Here is an 18,019-nt window from a genome sequence, read left to right as displayed (position 1 = left end):
GTTTTCCAAGGGGTGATGGTCCTTTTAGTATCTGCTTACACTTAAACTATAGAACCTGTCTCTTCCATGAATGTGGTCCCTGTTGTCTTAGTTATTATTTTTTCTTTTTTTAAGTAATCTCTACACCCAAGGTGGGACTCAAACTCACAACCCTGAGATCAAGAGTCCCACACTCCACCAACTGAGCCAGCCATACATTCCTAACTTACTCTTTAAATTCGTATTTCTGTTCTGTGGCCTGGAGGGAAGAGGGAAGACCTCTGTGTCTGCACTGTGTCTTGGTCAGCCACAGGTCACAGTGATTTAGGTAGAGCCTGTGCCCAAACACCTTGTACCTAAGGCTTCGACCCTCCACTGAAGAAGCTGTTTGTGGGTTGAAAAAGCATTTGAAGTTGTCTCCAGCTATCAAGGAACTCCCCGACTTTCGCTTTTTGCTGGGCTGTCTGTAGTCTCCATCCCCTAAGGCATGCCAAGTTTAGCCCTCAGCCACAACTGCAACTGCGTGGAGAGCTGATGTCAGCCCTTCAACGGCTCCCTCACTTCTGGAATCTCTCTGTTAAATTTCTGGCTGCTGGACTGCAAAACCGAGGTAGCGACTGCAGGTTTTCCCCGTCCACTATGGACTGAGGGTGCCCTCCTGACCAGCAAAGCTGTGGGTTTTTACCACCAACCCCCACCCAACTGCATCTATCACTTCTGGTAAAAAGTACCGGCTGGTAAAACTGCAGTTCTCACCAAGGGAGATAAGAGGTGGGGGAGGGGCCCGGGCAAGAAGGCCACAGACTCCCACTCTTCTCAGCCAGTGTTCCGGCATAGTTATTGTCTGCCTTGCCAGTCTATTTCCAGTGCCCAGAAATGACTGCTTTTGTCAGTCTTGTCCAATTTTATACTTGTTTTATTAAGAAAGAACCACCCGACCTCTTTACATCTTCACAGATAGGCGTGACCTTGCTATCTATTTTAAATTTCTCAACCTCCCAAAACATAAACCTCATAAAAATATAGTATGACTACAATTCCACTTCGAGTATCAAATACAGAACTGCTTTCCAAGTCTGACATAAAATTTATCGTCACAGCCTGCATTTATTTTCCATTTAAGAGCCTTTCCACACAGTGCCAGCAAACTAAGGTTATATTAAAAGTACCGAAACAGTCAGCTGTTCAGGAAGTTTGAGTTCCTAGGGGATTAACGGACTGACTCCTTGGATGTCGGCCGTGGCTCTTAACCACAAAACTCTATGATGGGCCCAAAGACGATGGATTTTGTGGTGTTATTAACAAAGCCTGACATGGGCGAAAAGCAAACTCTCACAGATTCCATTAGTACTGTTGTAAGTAGTCTCAATCCACATTTTGTAACGTATTTTCTCTCCAGTTATTCTAATTACTGTCGAACCCTCAAGCCTGACTTGCCTCTAGCACTGTGACTCGTATTTACAGAATGCTTTGTCGTTGACAAAGCTCATTCATCTACTATCTCACTTGATCCACACGAAAACCTCATGTCCTAGGTGGTTTTATATCTCATTTTATACATGTCGGAACTGAAATACTCAGGGATTAAATGTTCTACGTAGCTGGTAAATCGGATCTAAGATCCAGTTTTCTGGCAACATTTTGTCTTGTGACCTTGGGCATGTCTTTGCCTCCATCTCTTCCAACATTTCGGTCACTTCTTTAAAGGGAAGAAAAGAGATTACACTCCCCCTCCCCCCAGCAACAGTCTTCTCAACACTTTCAGCTGAGAACAGGCTCAACATTTATTTCCTTAAAAATTTTAATTACAGCTACAGAGCCTGAGCAAGAAGAAACGAAGCCAAATTTTGTAACAATTACAAAAGCAACCTTGAATGTAATGCCAACTTCTACACGCATGTGTGCGCGCGCATGCGTGCGTGCGCGCACACACACACACACACACACACACACACACACACACAGAGTCTACCAAACACTGTTCTATGAAATCCTTCCAGAAGGGAAATACTAACCTACCCATACACACACACACACACACACACACACACACACAAGGTGGTGGTCTTAAATGCCACAAATCTGGTGGGTCATTTCAGAAGAATAGCTTGAAATCTCTATTTCATCTAAAAAACCAAAACCAAACCTTCTTTCACCCCCTCTTCTCTCCACAGTTCCTCTAAAGAGGGCCTACACTCACCTTTTTCCAGGCATTTCTCCAGCTCTCCCTTGAATCTGCTTCACTCAGGCCTTTTGTCTCCACCACTTCACCAAATCCTCTTCCTTTTGTCAAGGTCACTAACAACCTCATTGTTGCTAAAGCCAAGGATCGATTTTCAGCGCATGTCTTACCTAACCCAACGGGAGCATTTGACAACGCTAGTCCTTCTTGCTTCTCCAAACACTGTCTCTCCTTGGTGACTGGAATAATCCCAGTGCCAACCTTCCTGTCTCTTCCTCACGCTCTCTTGCTGAGACTCCCGAGCTCCAACTGTCGCCATGGTCCTTCGCTCAGGTCCTAGACCTCTCTCTTCCTCCTTTCCTTTTTTTTCCCCCCCAACTAACGAAACAGCAGTGCAAAGATCTGGCCTCCAGACCTGGCTCTGCTGCTCCACAGGCACGTGACCTTGTGCAAGGCCCTTAACTCCCCTGAAACTCGCTGTATTAATCCCTAGGGTAGAGGGGGCAGGCTGAGAGGTTCTCCAAGGTAAATTCCAGTCTTAAGCCTCAAAGGCCATATTTAAAAAGTACTAATTTCCAAAGAACTGACTTGATGATTATGTAACATTTCTTGAAATTACAGTGTTTCCCCTAGTACATTTGACTTATTTTATTGTTTTTTATTTTTATCAAAGCTAAACGTGTGTAGTTTATAGAGTCAAATACTGATCAAGGGCTTATGAAAACCAGCAGCCCACCGTCCTCACGTTTGCCCCTCTTTGGAGGCATTTCTGGAAAAACTTTCTGAACTTGCAGAAAAGCTGAAAGTGTTCAGGTATTCATGCCTGAAGAGGCCTCATCTAAACGCCGACTGCTGACGTTTTACCACACTCCCTCCATCTTTGTCGTACTTCCTTTATACCAGACCATCCGAAAGAGGAACACAGATGTAGGGCATTTCATTCCTAAAAACCTAAGTGTCCATCTTCCAGAAATAAGAACATCCCCTATGTAACTACAGCATCACTGCCACACCTGAGAAAACACACACTAATTCAATAACATCGGCCAATGGGCATCTTGCGTGTGGATGATGTTACTGAGTTACGGTCTGTTTCCTCTCTTCTTTTCCATCTGTTCTCACTCCCTCGGCTTCAACTCTTCTTCGGGCTTTAAGTAATGGTAATTGCTTATGACTTCCCATTTGCCTTTTCAGCCCTGACCTCTCACTGAACTCCAGACTCTGCCTCCTTGACTTTTCCACTTAGATGTCTAAAGAGGCTTCCCAGACTTAATGTGTCCCAAACTGATCACCCCCTCCCCATCTATCTGTTCCTTCCAATCTCAACAAAAGGCAACTCCACTCCACTCTTCAGCTGTTAAGACGGGACAGCATGACACATCTCTTTCTCTCTTTCCACGTGACACGTCTCTTTCTCTCTCTCTCCACATCCAAGTCCACAGTAACAGGTAATTAAGTAATTCCACCACTTTCTCATCACTTCCCTTGTTTAGGGATTCAGGTCCCACCAACTCTCGCCTGGGTCACTGCAGCGGCCCTGGGCTGGGGCTCTCTGCTTCCACTCTTCCAAAGGCTCCTACCCTCACAGCCCCGAGTCTTTTATCAAAACAACTTCCACAGAAAGATCCTGTCACTTCTCATCTCGAACCCCACCAACTGCTTTCCATCTTACTTGAAGCCAAAATCCTTGCAAGTGCTCCCATGCCCTGCCCACGCACCCCCCTTCGTCTCCTGTTCTCCTCACTCCCTCCAAACCATCACCACACCTCCTTCCCCCATCCACACCGACAGGGGCGCCCCTGCCGCACCAGTTCTTCGTGTCGCAATCCCTTCTGCCTGGGCGCTCGGCCCCAAATATCCAGGGTCTTCCTCTCCTCTTCCTCAAGTATCTGCTCAAGTATCACTGTGCAGTGAGGTTTTCCTTGAAAGTGCTTATGGCTTTCTAATAGATTTTTTTTTTCTTATTTACTTGTTTTTAGTCTTTTTTTCGTCTCCACAAGAATGTTAACTCCATGAAGGCAGGAAGTTTCATTTTGTTCCCTACTGTATCACCAATGCCTAGAATACTGTCTGGCACATGGCAGGCACTAGTAAATTCTGATAAATCAAAGAATCCTATTCTACAAAGAATACAGATTTATATTAGTTTATCCATGCACACACCAGAAGGTTCAACCCTAAAGAATACGGAGAATGGATAACTAAGAACGCTTGATGCTATATGACGACACAGTTTAATTCTGGCCGTTGGAAATATAAGGTAATCCACGAGTAACTTAGAATTTTCTAGCACTCAGAAAGAAAAGTAAAAGAAAGAAAGTGATATTAAATAAGTCATTTACTTAACCCAATATATCCAATTATGTTAACCTGTGATTCATACAAAATTATTAATAAAATATTTTAGTCTCTTTTTCACACTAAGTCTTTGCAATGTGGTGTGCATTTTATTCATAACACATCTCAGTTGGAGCTAGCCACATTTTAAATGTCAGTAGCTACATGTGGCCACTGGCTACCATATGGGACAGCACAGAAAGAGACCTAATTTAAATAACCCCATCGAAGAGGGGAACATCTTGTATATTTATTTATTAGATGTTTTGAACTTCACATTCTAAAACAAGACTGTAGTACAGCCCCATGGTTTCCTAGTTTTGTTAAAACAGTTTCAACTGACCTAACAAGAGGAATGACAGCTTTCATTCTGAGAAATAATTTATATCCAGATTACTGGCTCAACTCTTTAAATTTCATTCCAATGTTCTGATTAGAAAGAATGCATGTTCTTCTTTCTTAGCCTCCTCAATTAAGAAAGAAAATTAAATACAGAGACATTCTGGGTTCTTGTCTACATTAGTAGGGAAAAAAAAATCATTATTTTCAAATAGAAAGAACTGTTAATATTCTACTTCCACAAAACCAACCAGTATTTATTGCAAGTTAACCAAAATACATTCTATGTTAAAAGACAATTTCTGTATAGATATAGTTGTATTTTTAAAATGCATAACAATTAACTGCCTTACCAATAATTTGCATTTCATAATATAAAAGTAAAATGAAGCACTAAGAAGAATGCTTTTAAATTTTTAAAATATGCATTTAAGTCTTCAATATGTTTCTTAAAAGCCAAAGTATTATGCATGGAAAATGTTTCACTAACTTTTTTTCATCATCCGGGGATTAACTTCTGGAAACCCATTATTTATAAATATTCACTTATTGGAATTACAGTAATTGCCATCATTATCCAAAAAAAAAAACATAAAGACCCCAATTAAAATGCATAATACTTTAAACCTTTAAAGTTACAAAAAAAATTTTTTTTAAGCAGTTAAACACCATACACAGCAGAACCTACTTACTCAGATGTCACGGGGGTATCGACCATCTCCCCTGCGCTGGCAGGTGTGAGCCGAGACCATCAGTGAGTCAGAGAAACTCCAGAAGGGAAAATAAACATCTTCTAACCTTCAAAAGCATTAATAAAACGCCTGTGTGGTAGAAAAAAATGGGAGTTACAACCAAGAGAGAACGCTCATGAGTGTACTGTCTAGATAGGGAGTAACTTCTGTTTCTTTCCTTTCTTTTCTCTTTAAGTGAGGGCGCAGAACACAGTAGTTCACGGCCCTGGACCTGTGGGCGAACAGAGATAGCAATACCGGGTACTCTACCCGCCCTCGGTTTCAAGAACTCACTTTGGGGAGAAGCCTAACTCAGTTTAACAATGCACGCACCCTGAACTCTGACCTGGTCACCCTTTTACCAGCCTGACCCTTCGACCAGCAGAGATGCTCATTCTCTACTCATGGTGCAAAGCTAAGACACTCTGGAGAGTGCAAAGAGGAACTTTGAACATATTTGTTTATTAACTAATAAATGGTCTTTACTGTATCGGTTTCTATTCTAAAAAAATTAAAATCATGTACACCCACTAAGCGAAAACTTAAAGGTTGATTTACATTACATGCACACAGGCAGGTTAAGTATTGTTGGTACATACGCATGTACATCAATCTGTTTACTTAATAGATTCTATCTCTAATACCGTGTCACTGGTACTGCTGTTGGGGAAAAAGGTTAACGTGGCCTGATTTTTTTTTAATCGTTCACATAGTTGCCAAAGTCTTTTTCAAAGTTTCATTTTATGCTAAATAATCTGAAATCACTGACCTTGTATGACCCTTGTAATGATATTATTTTTAACAAGAAATGCTCTTTTCACAGCTAATTCTTCTCAAAGCAAGTTCTGCTAGAGGATATTCTCAACTCTCTGTTTCACATCAAAACTGTTTAGTATTTAGGTCTAAAGATTTTCACAGATACTATCTTTTTGCCTTCTTGCACTCTAACCCCTCCAACCCACCCACCTCGACACACAGCCCCACAAGGGGTTTTCTTACCCAATGCAAACCTCGTCACGTCACTTCCCAACTTACAACTTTCCAGTGGCTCCCCACCGCTCCTTGGATATAATCTAAAACCTTAACAGAGAGACCTGGTCCCTTCCAACCTCTCAAATCCTCAAAAGCAGCAGGTCTTCCCTGCCCCGGGACCTTTGTCTGCTCTGTTCCATCGGCTCGGAATGCTTTTCTCACTCGTGGCCACACTTCACGTCCGAGAACCTCCTAATGCCCCCAGTCTAAGTTACCCCAAGGTATGCTCTCCCCCAAAAAGGACTCTCTACTCTTCCTGCGGAGTGTTTATCAAAATCGTCATTGACTTATTTGTGCACTTTCAGAAAGCCTATCTCCACCAGACAGTACAAACTTCAGAAGTGTGTAGAGGTCGTTCCTGTTTGATTCACCCCTTCATCTTCAATCTTTACCCAGCCACCTGGCACGGTCCTTGCCACCTTGTGAGCCTTCAATAAATATCTGGTGAGGGAACAAATGAAAGACTAAGAAGGAGAAAATAAGGAGACAAAGGACAATCTGGTTATCTGAGTCAGCTTGTTATCTCTGGCCAATACACCTCACAATCCTAAATCCAACTACATCATCAATGGTCCCCTCTACACAGGATGACTCTCGTCAGCATATAAACAGCCTGTAATTCCCTCAAGACCTGAAGGAAAGGAAGACTTTAGAAAAAGACCTCTCTCTTGACCCCACATTCCATAGAATAACCTCCCATTTCTCCAATCCAATTTTACAGGAATACTCAAAAGAGCTGACTACATCTGCTGTCTCCAATTCTTTCCTCCCATCCTCACTTCAACCCATTCTAATCAGGCCTTTGTCTCCACTGCTGACCTGAAACTGCTCTTGTTAGAACCACCAATGAATTCCATCCTCAACTATGTGAGGTCTGGGTATCTATCCAACCATCCAACTATCCAACCATCTTGAACTAGCCAGACACTGAGACAGGCATTTAAAAATGAATTATCCATTTAAACTGTTCATCACAGGGGCACCTGGGTGGCTCAGTCGGTTGGGCACCTGACTTTGGCTCAGATCATGATCTCACGGTTCGTTGGTTTGAGTCCCGCATCAGGCTCTGTGCTGACAGCTAGCTCATAGCCTAGAGCCTGCTTCGGATTCTGTGTCTCCCTCTCTCTCTCTCTGCCCCTCCACTGATCACACTGTCTCTGTCCCTCAAAAATTAATAAAATGTTAAAAAAATAAATTAAATAAACTGTTCATCACAGCCGCTCTATGAGGCAAGAAGTACTGTTATCTCCAGAGAGACATTAACTGAATTCATCCATGGCCACTCAGGTTAAACAAAAACAAAAAACAAAAAAGCAGTAGAGACCATTTTTATTACACCTACTAGTCAATTCTCATCTTACTGGACCATCACCCCATGCCAAATTCCTGATGTCCCACCCTGGTGAGAATGACACTCCTATGGGGCTCCCCACCTCAGTAAATGGTAATTCCATCTTCCAAGTCATCCCAGACTTTCCCCTCTCCCTCAGCCACATATCCAGTCCATCAGCAAATCCTGTTGGCTGAATAAATAAATGGTTGGAAATAAGATTATGGGTAGGCAATCTACCTACATCTCCAGACCTTACTGATCTTAACAGAAAGCTCTTGGAGAACACAGGCCATGCAGTCACAATCAAACTTTGCAGAGTAATTTTCACAGTCTTTTTTTTTTTATGTCTTTATTTTATTTTGAAAGACAGAGACAGAGAGTGAGTGAGGGAAGGTCCGAGAGAGAGGGAGACATAGAATCTGAAGCAGGCTCCAGGCTCTGAGCTGTCAGCACAGAAACCAATGTGGGGCTTGAACCCACAGACTGGGAGATCATGACCTAAGCCGAAGTCAGACACTTAACCGACTAAGCCACCCAGGCGCCCCTAATTTTCATGGTCTATATAATTGCATCACTGATCATACTTTTCATTGAAGTTTCAGTTTTCCTATATTATGAATGTTACTAACTTTAACAGTTAAGTAGAACATTTTAAAAAAAGACATTTGGATCTCTATTACCAATACCAAATTCCTTCAACTTATACTGTAACTATCCAACTGCATCCTCCTTTTGGGAGGCGTCTGTTTAGCTATTAATGCTTTGCTTGCAAGCGAGGTCTTGACAAGAGTTACTCCTGAGCTCCTGCTATTACATGACTTGCTGCATTGCCTGTAAGGAGACCCTGTAGCTGTTAAGAGGCCTCAACTGGATGGTGGGAAGAACAGTGACTGAGAGTCTAGCTTCTTCACAAGCTCCTTCTCTAAGCGTCTCTCTGTGCGCCGACTAATCGCTGGAACACTTCCAAAGCCATTTCTCAGCCTACAGCCGAATGATTTCCAGGTTCTTTTCACAAGTCTGCCTGTCTTCCTCTCACTGCCGGCACACATTTCCGTCTCTAATCCCCAGACTCCAAATCTAACCTTAGTGGAGTTCTTAGCGGACGGAACGTCAATGCAGTACTTCTACATGCTGAACTGAATTTCACAGACAAAACTGGAGCAAGTTGGATTCTGATACTTAGTCTACTCCTGAACACTGTTCGACCTTGTCACATATTACCAAGAAATTCAAAACCATTTGCATTATTTTCTGAATTATCATAACCTATAATTTAATGAGAAACTATGCACTTACAATGTATGTTATTAATGCTTTTCTTGTGTCAACGTAAAAGAACACTGCTAAAATCAGAATAGATCCTAACACGCCTATATATAGATCTAAATGTACATATCTATGCATATAGTATACAGATATATATAGATGGGTGTATATAGACATATACCTAAATCCAACTACAGTGTACTATGTCCATATTATATAGTATACCTTTATAACAATCTAGTATAAAATTTAGAAAAACTGCATATATGTAGCCATCACCAATAATACAAGAGAATGAAGAATATTTATTAAGCACCTACTGTATGCCAGGCATTTTATCCACATTATCACAAGTACGCCCTATAATAGCCTTGTATGAAAGGTACACAGCACCCCTCAAGATGCCTTCCTAAATCCCAGTACCACATCCTCTTACCTACCCAAGTGTCTTAAGAAGCAGAAATTAAGTAGTCAAATTTGAGCAGGTAATACTTAACACCCATTTAAAACTGTTTTATCTGGCAAACACATAAAGATCAATCTTAAACCTACAGGACAGGCTAAAATGTCTTAAAATTTTTTCAGTCAACTCACTCCGGAAGGCCCAAGGGATATGAGCATTCTTAACAGAAACTGCACATTTTATAACGACTATACTAAAGTTTTTCATGGGAAAGATAGATAGTTGGTTGTATTTGACCCTCAAAATATTTCAGGCAAAATTTGTTCCTTCCATCTCACGCAAGTTGTGAAGTCTTGAGTTACTTTCTATCCTAGAAACATGTTAATATGCATGCAAGCTCCTTGGGGAAAAGAAGATTCCACTTCTGTCCTTCATCCTCATGTGAACCAGACTTCTGAGTGGGCAGAAATATAGGCCCAGATCTTAAAATTCCATGAAAAAATGCCGTGTGCTTCCTTCAACACTTAAAAGCTTCACATTAATCTACAAAATAAAATATTTCCATGTAGGTATCTGTTGGAGGGCTTAAGACAGACAAAATTAAAACAGCACCAGGGCACCTGGATGGCTCAGCTGGTTGAACGTCTGACTTTGGCTCAGGTCATGATCCCGTGGTCTGAGAGTTCAAGCCCTGCTTCAGGTTCTGTGCTGATAGCTCAGAGCCTGAAGCCTGCTTCAGATTCTGTGTCTCCCTCTGCCTCTCTGCCCCCTCCCCTGCTTGCGCACTCTCTCTCTAAAAAATAAATGATAAAGATTAAAATTTTTAAAGTTTTAAAGAAAGAATAAAATCAGCACCTCTATGAAAGCACACTGACAACACTCAGTATTATAGAGAAGTCTCTAACGGTCCTACTGGCAATCCTGATTCTCTAAGCGCCTTCCTTCGGCCGAGTTTCAGAAGAGCAGAGGGGCAGCACTCTGTGCCCTCGGAGCCCCACGGCACCCCCAGCCTTGCACCAGAGAACGCACCTCCTGAGCCATGGCTGCGCGGCCTCCTCGGCTCTGCCTTCTGGAACCTCATCCACGGGAACTGCACTCGTGGACCTTTTACGTAACTGTGGTTGAAGATATTTTTCACCAGGTTCTTTAAACAAAGATTCACGTGATAAATTTCTGCTCGAGTTTAGTTCCAGGAAATGTTTGGTTTCTGCAGCTGTTTATAATGCTTCCGGCTGTCAGTACATGAAAATTATATAATTCTGTGTTTCTTTTTCTCACTTGAGCAAGGAGAAAACGTTAAAATCAAATATACTGCCCAAATCTGCTCAACACTGACATGTGGGAGTACTTAACCCTCAACTTCTCTTAGTTAGGGTTGGTTTTATTTTTTTTTAAGTTAGTCTACCTTCTGGCCTGAAATGTGTAAGGTGCTTTTAAGTGTTTTCAGAAGCAAGAAAAGTTGCAAAATGTAAAATATAAAAGACATACATAATGTTGACCTGCTTGTACGTTCCAGAATAAAATGGAAAAAGAGGAAAAACATTAGTGGTGTTTTTATAATGAGAAGGTGTAAATGCCCAGAATAAATGCCCCAAAATAAATTCTGTTATCCAAAAGATACAAAAGATTCCATAAGGAGACAAAACAGCACCCCATCTTCTTTATTTAAACCCGGTTCACACTCATTTGTGAAATTCAAATATGCTCTTAGTTGAAATTTCCCTGGCAGTACTAAAAAGCCTGAAACTTTTACAAATTACTGTAGTAAGAGAGATCTTCAAACATTACTCTGAAAATTAAAAATGTCTGAGAAGAGCGAATTAAACTGGCTTATGACAAGGATACATTCTTTTCTCTTTTTTAACATTTATTATTGAGAAACAGAGAGAGACTGAGCATGAGCAGGGGAGGGGCAAAGTGAGAGGGAGAACAGAATCTGAAGCAGGCTCCAGGCTCTGAGCTGTCAGCACAGAGCCCAAAGCGGGGCTTGAGCCCACAAGCTGTGAGATATGACCTGAGCTGAAATCTGACGCTTCACCAACTGAGCCACCCGGGCGCCCCGACAAGGGTACATTCTAAGTTGCTTCATTTGGAAAGCAGTCCAGATTACATATCTGGGTATTATAATCGTAATCAGCCCAGAATGCTTTTTAGCTCCTTCACTCCTTCTCAAAACTGATGTTCAGTGATAGGTGGCTCCTAATTTATTACTGTATTTATATTCTACCTCCTTTCACAACACATTTGAGACAGCCTATATAATGCGGACATTATAATAAAATTATAACTAATAGATATAAAAATTCAGACAAGAAAAAATACCATGCAATTATATAGGCCTGAAAGTTATTTAAATTAAGCCATAAATTTGGCTCTATACTGCCTGGTTGATACAAAGCAAAAAAGAAAAACCGATCAATTGCAAAATTCACACTGGCCATGATGGGATGCACTCCCGAGGAATAGAATTTGTTTTAGTATGCAAAATCTGAGAAATATTTCTCTAGCATTTTATCACATAAATAATACACTGGGGTCTTCAATATTGGCCCCAACAGATATCCTGATTGGTTCATTCAGGTGTTTCTTATAGTATATGACATATACAGTAAAAAATATAAAGCTCTCTGATAATCTGGTATATTCATTCAGATGATAAAAATAAAACCTAAAAATTATGTCCAACAGAACTTTCTGTGCTATGTTTGAAAATGTTCTACATCTATACTGTCCATTACGGTCGCCCACTTGTCACATGTGGCTACTGTGCCCTTGAAATGAGGCTATTGCGACCAAGAAACTAAAGTTTTAGTTACATTTAATTTTAATGGTCAGGGCCTTAGTAGAAAAGCAAATATCTACCCACTGGACTGCACAGGTCTAAAACATTAGTTATCGGGGTGCCTGGGTGGCTCAGTCGGTTAAGCCTCCAACTTCGGCTCAGGTTATATCTCACATTCGTGGGTTCGAGCCCCGCGTCAGGCTCTGTGCTGACAGCTAGCTCAGAGCCTGGAGCCTGCTTCTGGTTCTGTGTCTCCTTCTCTCTCTGCCCCTTGCCCTCTCATGCTCTGTCTCTCTCAGTATCAAAAATAAATTAAAAATAAATAAATAAATAAATAAATAAAACATTTTTAAAAAATAAAATAAAACATTAGTTATCAAACTTTTTTAGTAGCGGAACCACTTTGGGGTTGGCAAACAGATGGAATAGAACGCATAAGCAAATAAAGAGGGGATATTATATATATTATTTTCATAAGTTCAAATTTACAATATTAGTCTATAAGCAATGCGAATATGAGCTTCCTAATAGGCAAAAATTAAAACTTGAAGGTTATGAGCAGGAGTCAATAAACTTAGATCAGCCCCAGTAAACACTCTCCGTATTTGGTTTGGATGCACTGTACAGTGCCCATGTGGCACTTCTAACTGCACATTCTGAGCCACCCAATCAGCAGAGGCCACACACGGAGCTGCCATCTACTCAGAAAGCCTAGGAGGAAAAGGCACATGCCAGCGGGGCAGTTTCATGTACTTCTCTTCACAGGAGGAGCCCTCCCAGGAGTCTACGTGGCCAGCCCAGAGGTCTGGATTCAGATGAGAGCTCAGTGAAAGGAAATGAGAATCACTGGGTCGGTGCAGAGGCACACAGGCTTAGAAGTCTTCCATCACAAGGAGAAACCAGTATCTCACATGATAGGCCCGGCCGCAGCTTCTAAGGACCCCAACAAAGGACACACCCGTGTCTGAAAAGTGCTCCCAGGGAAGCTCAAAACTACTGCTTCTAACCAAGAACTTAAGAGTTCGTGTATAGTTCCTCCCAGTCCAAATACATTTACCAAGTAAAGGTCACTTTGATCATAAGCACCGTTGCCTAGTAACGTAGTTGACGTTCCATTTTTATCAGGATTCAGAGGAACTAAGTAGAAAGTTCATCCAAGGTCAGATCTGTACTTAAGAGAATAAGAAATGGTTTTGTTAATTCGTTATCTTCATGATTTAAAACGATACATGGGGCGCCTGGGTGGCTCAGTCGGTTGAGTGTCTGACTTCATCTCAGGTCATGATCTCATGGTTCGTGGGTTCAAGCCCCATGTCGGGCTTTGAACTTACTGTGCACAGCCTGCTTCAGATTCTCTGCCCCTCTCCTGCTCTCACTCTCTCTTTCTATCAAAAATACACATTAAAAAATTTTTTTAACTATGTATATATACACAGGGGCACCTGGATGGCTCAGGTGGTTGGGCATCTGACTCTTGATTTTGGTTCAGGTTATCATCTCACGGTTCGTGCATTCAGGTCCATGTCAGGCTCTGTGCTGGCAGCAGGAGCTTGCCTGGGATGCTCTCTCCCCCTACCCCGCTCTGCCCCTCCCCTGCTCACACTTTCTCATTCTCTTAAAATAATAAACTTTTAAAAAAGACTATACATGTATATATCCTAGCATATCAAAAATAGAAAAAAACTTGATTAACTTCATAAAAACGCTACAGGAAAATCATACCTAATGATTAAATAATAGAAGTCTTTCCTTTAAAAGCCAGGAACTGAGACAGATGACAATCATTACTTTTATTCAATAATGTAGAGGTCCTAGTTAATGTAATAAAAAAAAAATAGAGAGGCGTCTGGCTGGCTCAGTCAGTAGAGCATGTGACTCTTGATCTCAGGATCATGAGTTCAAGCCCCACGTTAGGCACAGAGACTACTAAAAAGAGGAGGAAGGGCGCCTGGGTGGCTCAATTGGCTTAGCGTCTTACTTGCACTCAGGTCATGATCTCCCAGCTTGTGAGGTCCAGCCCCTCTGACATCAGCTCAGAGCCTGGAGCCTGCTTCAGATTCTGTCTCTGTCTCTCTACGCCTTCCCTACTCTTTCTCTCAAATACAAATAAAACATTAAAAAAATTTTTTAATAAACTTAAGATATCCAAACTCAGTATAATGCAACTTACCACTACAATAAGTACCATTTCACACCAGACTGGCAAAATAGGATACAATAATGAAAGAAAACTGAATGGATGCAACCACTTTGGAGAGCAATTTGGCAAGAGTAAAGGTGAAGATGCTTGGCTTATAACCAAGGACTTCCACTTCCGAAAATGTACAGTAGAGAAACTGGCACAGATGCCTCAGGAGGCGTACATAAGAATGTCTGCAGCACTGCCTGTAAGAGCAAAAAGTCAAAAACCACACAAACACGCATCAGTGGGAGAATGGATAAGCATCTGGTGATATCATCTTATTATGAAATACTACATGTATGTAAAAGAATTAAAGACAACCACATTATCAAACATGGGTAAACCTTCAAAAAAAACAGTATTAGCTTCTGCAAAGCAAAAGAAATCATCAACAGCATGAAAAGCAACCCATAGAATGGGAGAAAATACTGTAAATATGTGTCTGGTAAGGGGTTAATATCCAAAACATATCAAGAACTTCCACACCTCAATAGCAAAATATCAAGTAACACTCGATTAAACAAAGGCAAAGGACTTGTAGAAATTTTTCCCCAAAGACGACATACAAATGGCCAACAGGTATATAAATAGATGCTCAACATCATCAATTATGAGGGAAATGTAAATCAAAACCACAATGAGGTACTACCTCGCACCTGTTAAAACAATAACAAAAACAGAAAATAACAAGTGGGAGCAAGTAAGTAAGTGTAGAAACTGAATCCTTACGCACTGTTGGTGGAAACATAAAATGGTACAGCTTCTCCGGGAAACAGTATGTCGGTTCCTCAAAATATTCTAAATAGAACTAGCATGTGGCAATCTCCACCTCTAGATACTTATTCAAAATATGAAAAATGAGAAGCTCGTAGAGCTATCTGCACTCCCATGTCCACTGCAGCATAATCCACAATATCCAAGAGGTGGAAACAATCTAAATCCCCATCAGTGGATGAATGAATAAAGAAAACGTGGTATATACACACACTGGAGTATTATCCGGCCATAAAAAGAAAGGAATCTTGTCATGTGTGACACGGACACGAGAACATTACGCTAAGTGACACCAAGCCAGTCACAGAAGGACAAACACGGCATGGTATCACTGACATAAAAGTAGTCAAACTCATAGAGGCAGAAAGCAGAAGGGGTCGGCAGGGGTTGGGGAGAGGGAGAAATAGGGACTCGGTGTTCACGGAGAACAGAGTTTCAATCACACACGCTCCAGAGACCTCCCTGCACAGCATCGCGCTGACAGCTGACGGTAGGCCCTGTGCACTCAGAACTGTGTTAAGAGGGAAGATCTCATGTTACAGGATTTTTAGCATGATAAAAGAAATGTTAAACGTTAAAGTTGCAGAAGGTAACAGACAATAAAATATTTAATAGTTTGAAATCATATAAAATATTGTTATATATATGCCACAGGTATATATAATGCTAGTAAAAGTGTAAAATGTGTTGAAATGTTGAACACTAAATTCAAGATAGTGGTTTCTACTAAGGACAAAGAGAAGAGAATGGGACCAAAAATGTTGAACAGAAGACTTCTATCTTGTCTAGGAGATTTTATTACTTAGGGGGAAAAAAAAACTAAAGCGAGTATCACAAAGTGGAAGATGACAGTTTAGTCAATTTTTCTATATACTTGAAACATTTTATTATAGAAGTCGTTTTTTAAGAGCCTAATACTAACAATGTTTTCTTCCTTTCTGAGAAAGGAGAATGTTCTGTTTCCTACAATAACAAAAGGATGAGCCCATTACTACAGCAAAATTGTGTTTGTGTGTGAGCGCGTTCACTCTTCTCAGAAAAGGGTCCACGGATTTCATCGGAAGAGTCTGTGACTTAAAAACGCTGAGAATCATAAACATGACTGGTGATATCTGCCTTTCTGTACTAGGCAACACATAAAAAACAGAAGCAAATCTAAATTAAAGTCAGTCAACATATTTATAACCTTTTTCTTAGTTCTAATTTTCTGTTGATATACTATTTCATTTTACATGTTTTTGCCACAGAGTTGTCTCAAACCCTCACTTAAAAAAGGCAAGGTATTAATTTAAAAAAGAAAGGAACTTCCTTGAAAGAATCCTACTGAACGGACGTAGGTAAGCAGCGAAGAGAAGAGTCAGTGGGGACGGGTGTAAACAATGACACAGCAACTTGGGATGAGAAGTCAGACAAAACGGCCCCGTCACGAACTTTAACAGGAAAGGCTACAAAAGAGGCTCTCACTTTTTGGGGCCCAAAAACCAAACCCCCAAGGAATGTGACAGTAACAGGAGCAGGTCAGAATCTGGGGGTAGGAACTGTATTAACTACTTAAGAAATCCCCCCAGATCGCGCTGATACGCTGTCTCCCACCCTCCCACCAGAGCCTCGGACCCCTGCCTCAGCAGAGACCCCGCGGTTGGGTGGAATCTTTGAATTTGTTAAACATGTAACAAATAGTTTACTGAGCACCTAGTGTGTGTCACTGTCAGGATGTAAATGTTTTTATACACTTGCACACTTATGGCTTCCTGGACAAAGTTTACTGAGACCTGGATTAAGGGACAAGCCTTAACACTTAAAGGATCCCTGAACAGACAGTAAGAGATGAATCTCCCTTGAGGTATGTTCACATTTCAGAGGATGATGAGATTGGGGCCGCGGAGATAGTCCAGAGGTTATAAACTCCGAGTCCCCAGTCCGAAATTATTGCTGTTAACTAACCATCTGCCCGTCTCCTTGTCTACTTTCAGGAGAGCATGAATAAATACAGACATTACAAACTTATCATCACCAGGCGCCAGGCCAGTTCCTCAGGACACCACGGTGCACAAGAGAAAGCTCCCGCCCTCACGGAGTTCGCAGTCAAGTGTACGGACCCTCAGCTAATCTTACCACACGGTTCCGCAAGTCTGCCACAGATTGCAGGGCGTTGCGAGAGGTCAGAGAGATGTGAACGGAGACCTGACCGATGAGGGCCAGTCAGATGCCTTCATCTCAAAGGGAAAGAAAATCCCAAACCAACCAAGCTTTACAATCTGCACACAACTAGAAATCCCAAGGAAGGAGGGTTCAATGGTGCCGGCCAAGACACAAGCCCCATCTGTCTTCCTCGGTCCCTGGTGTGACACGTGGCACTCACTTTGTGCCTGCAACGTGGCTGATACGCGGCCCGAGATGGGTGAGATCTTCCCAGGGAGGGAAACCTTTCCCGAGGCCCTTGTGGGCCAGAACTGGGTTCCGGGCTTACAAACTAATCAGCTGGCAAGAATGGAAGCTTCTTGAGAGCCAGAGGCTGGGGCCCAAGCCCACCTTCCCCAAAGCACACAGACATGCAAAGATTTTTTAACAAAACTGAGATTCCGTTACAAAAGAACAGCTTGGTGAAAAGTTGCAGGAAAAGCAGCAGGTGGACGTGCTACAGCCTTAAGTTAGTCCTTCCCTTTTTCAGAGTATCTG

The 18,019-nt window shown here is 41.7% G+C and overlaps 1 protein-coding gene across 6 annotated transcripts in view; it reads right to left on the bottom strand.

Annotated features, from left to right (window-relative positions):
* LOC115278817 overlaps positions 1 to 18,019 on the bottom strand; it is a 172,850-nt gene that overhangs the window by 114,929 nt on the left and 39,902 nt on the right. For all 6 annotated transcript variants that reach the window (XM_029923303.1, XM_029923315.1, XM_029923313.1 and 3 more), the window contains exon 4: positions 5,530 to 5,658. The gene's annotated coding sequence lies outside the window, so the exon portion shown is untranslated. The remainder of the gene's footprint in view (positions 1 to 5,529; positions 5,659 to 18,019) is intronic.

Source organism: Suricata suricatta, chromosome 2 (assembly GCF_006229205.1).
Source record: "Suricata suricatta isolate VVHF042 chromosome 2, meerkat_22Aug2017_6uvM2_HiC, whole genome shotgun sequence".
NCBI lineage: Eukaryota > Metazoa > Chordata > Mammalia > Carnivora > Herpestidae > Suricata > Suricata suricatta.
This window is presented reverse-complemented; position numbering and strand designations above follow the sequence as displayed.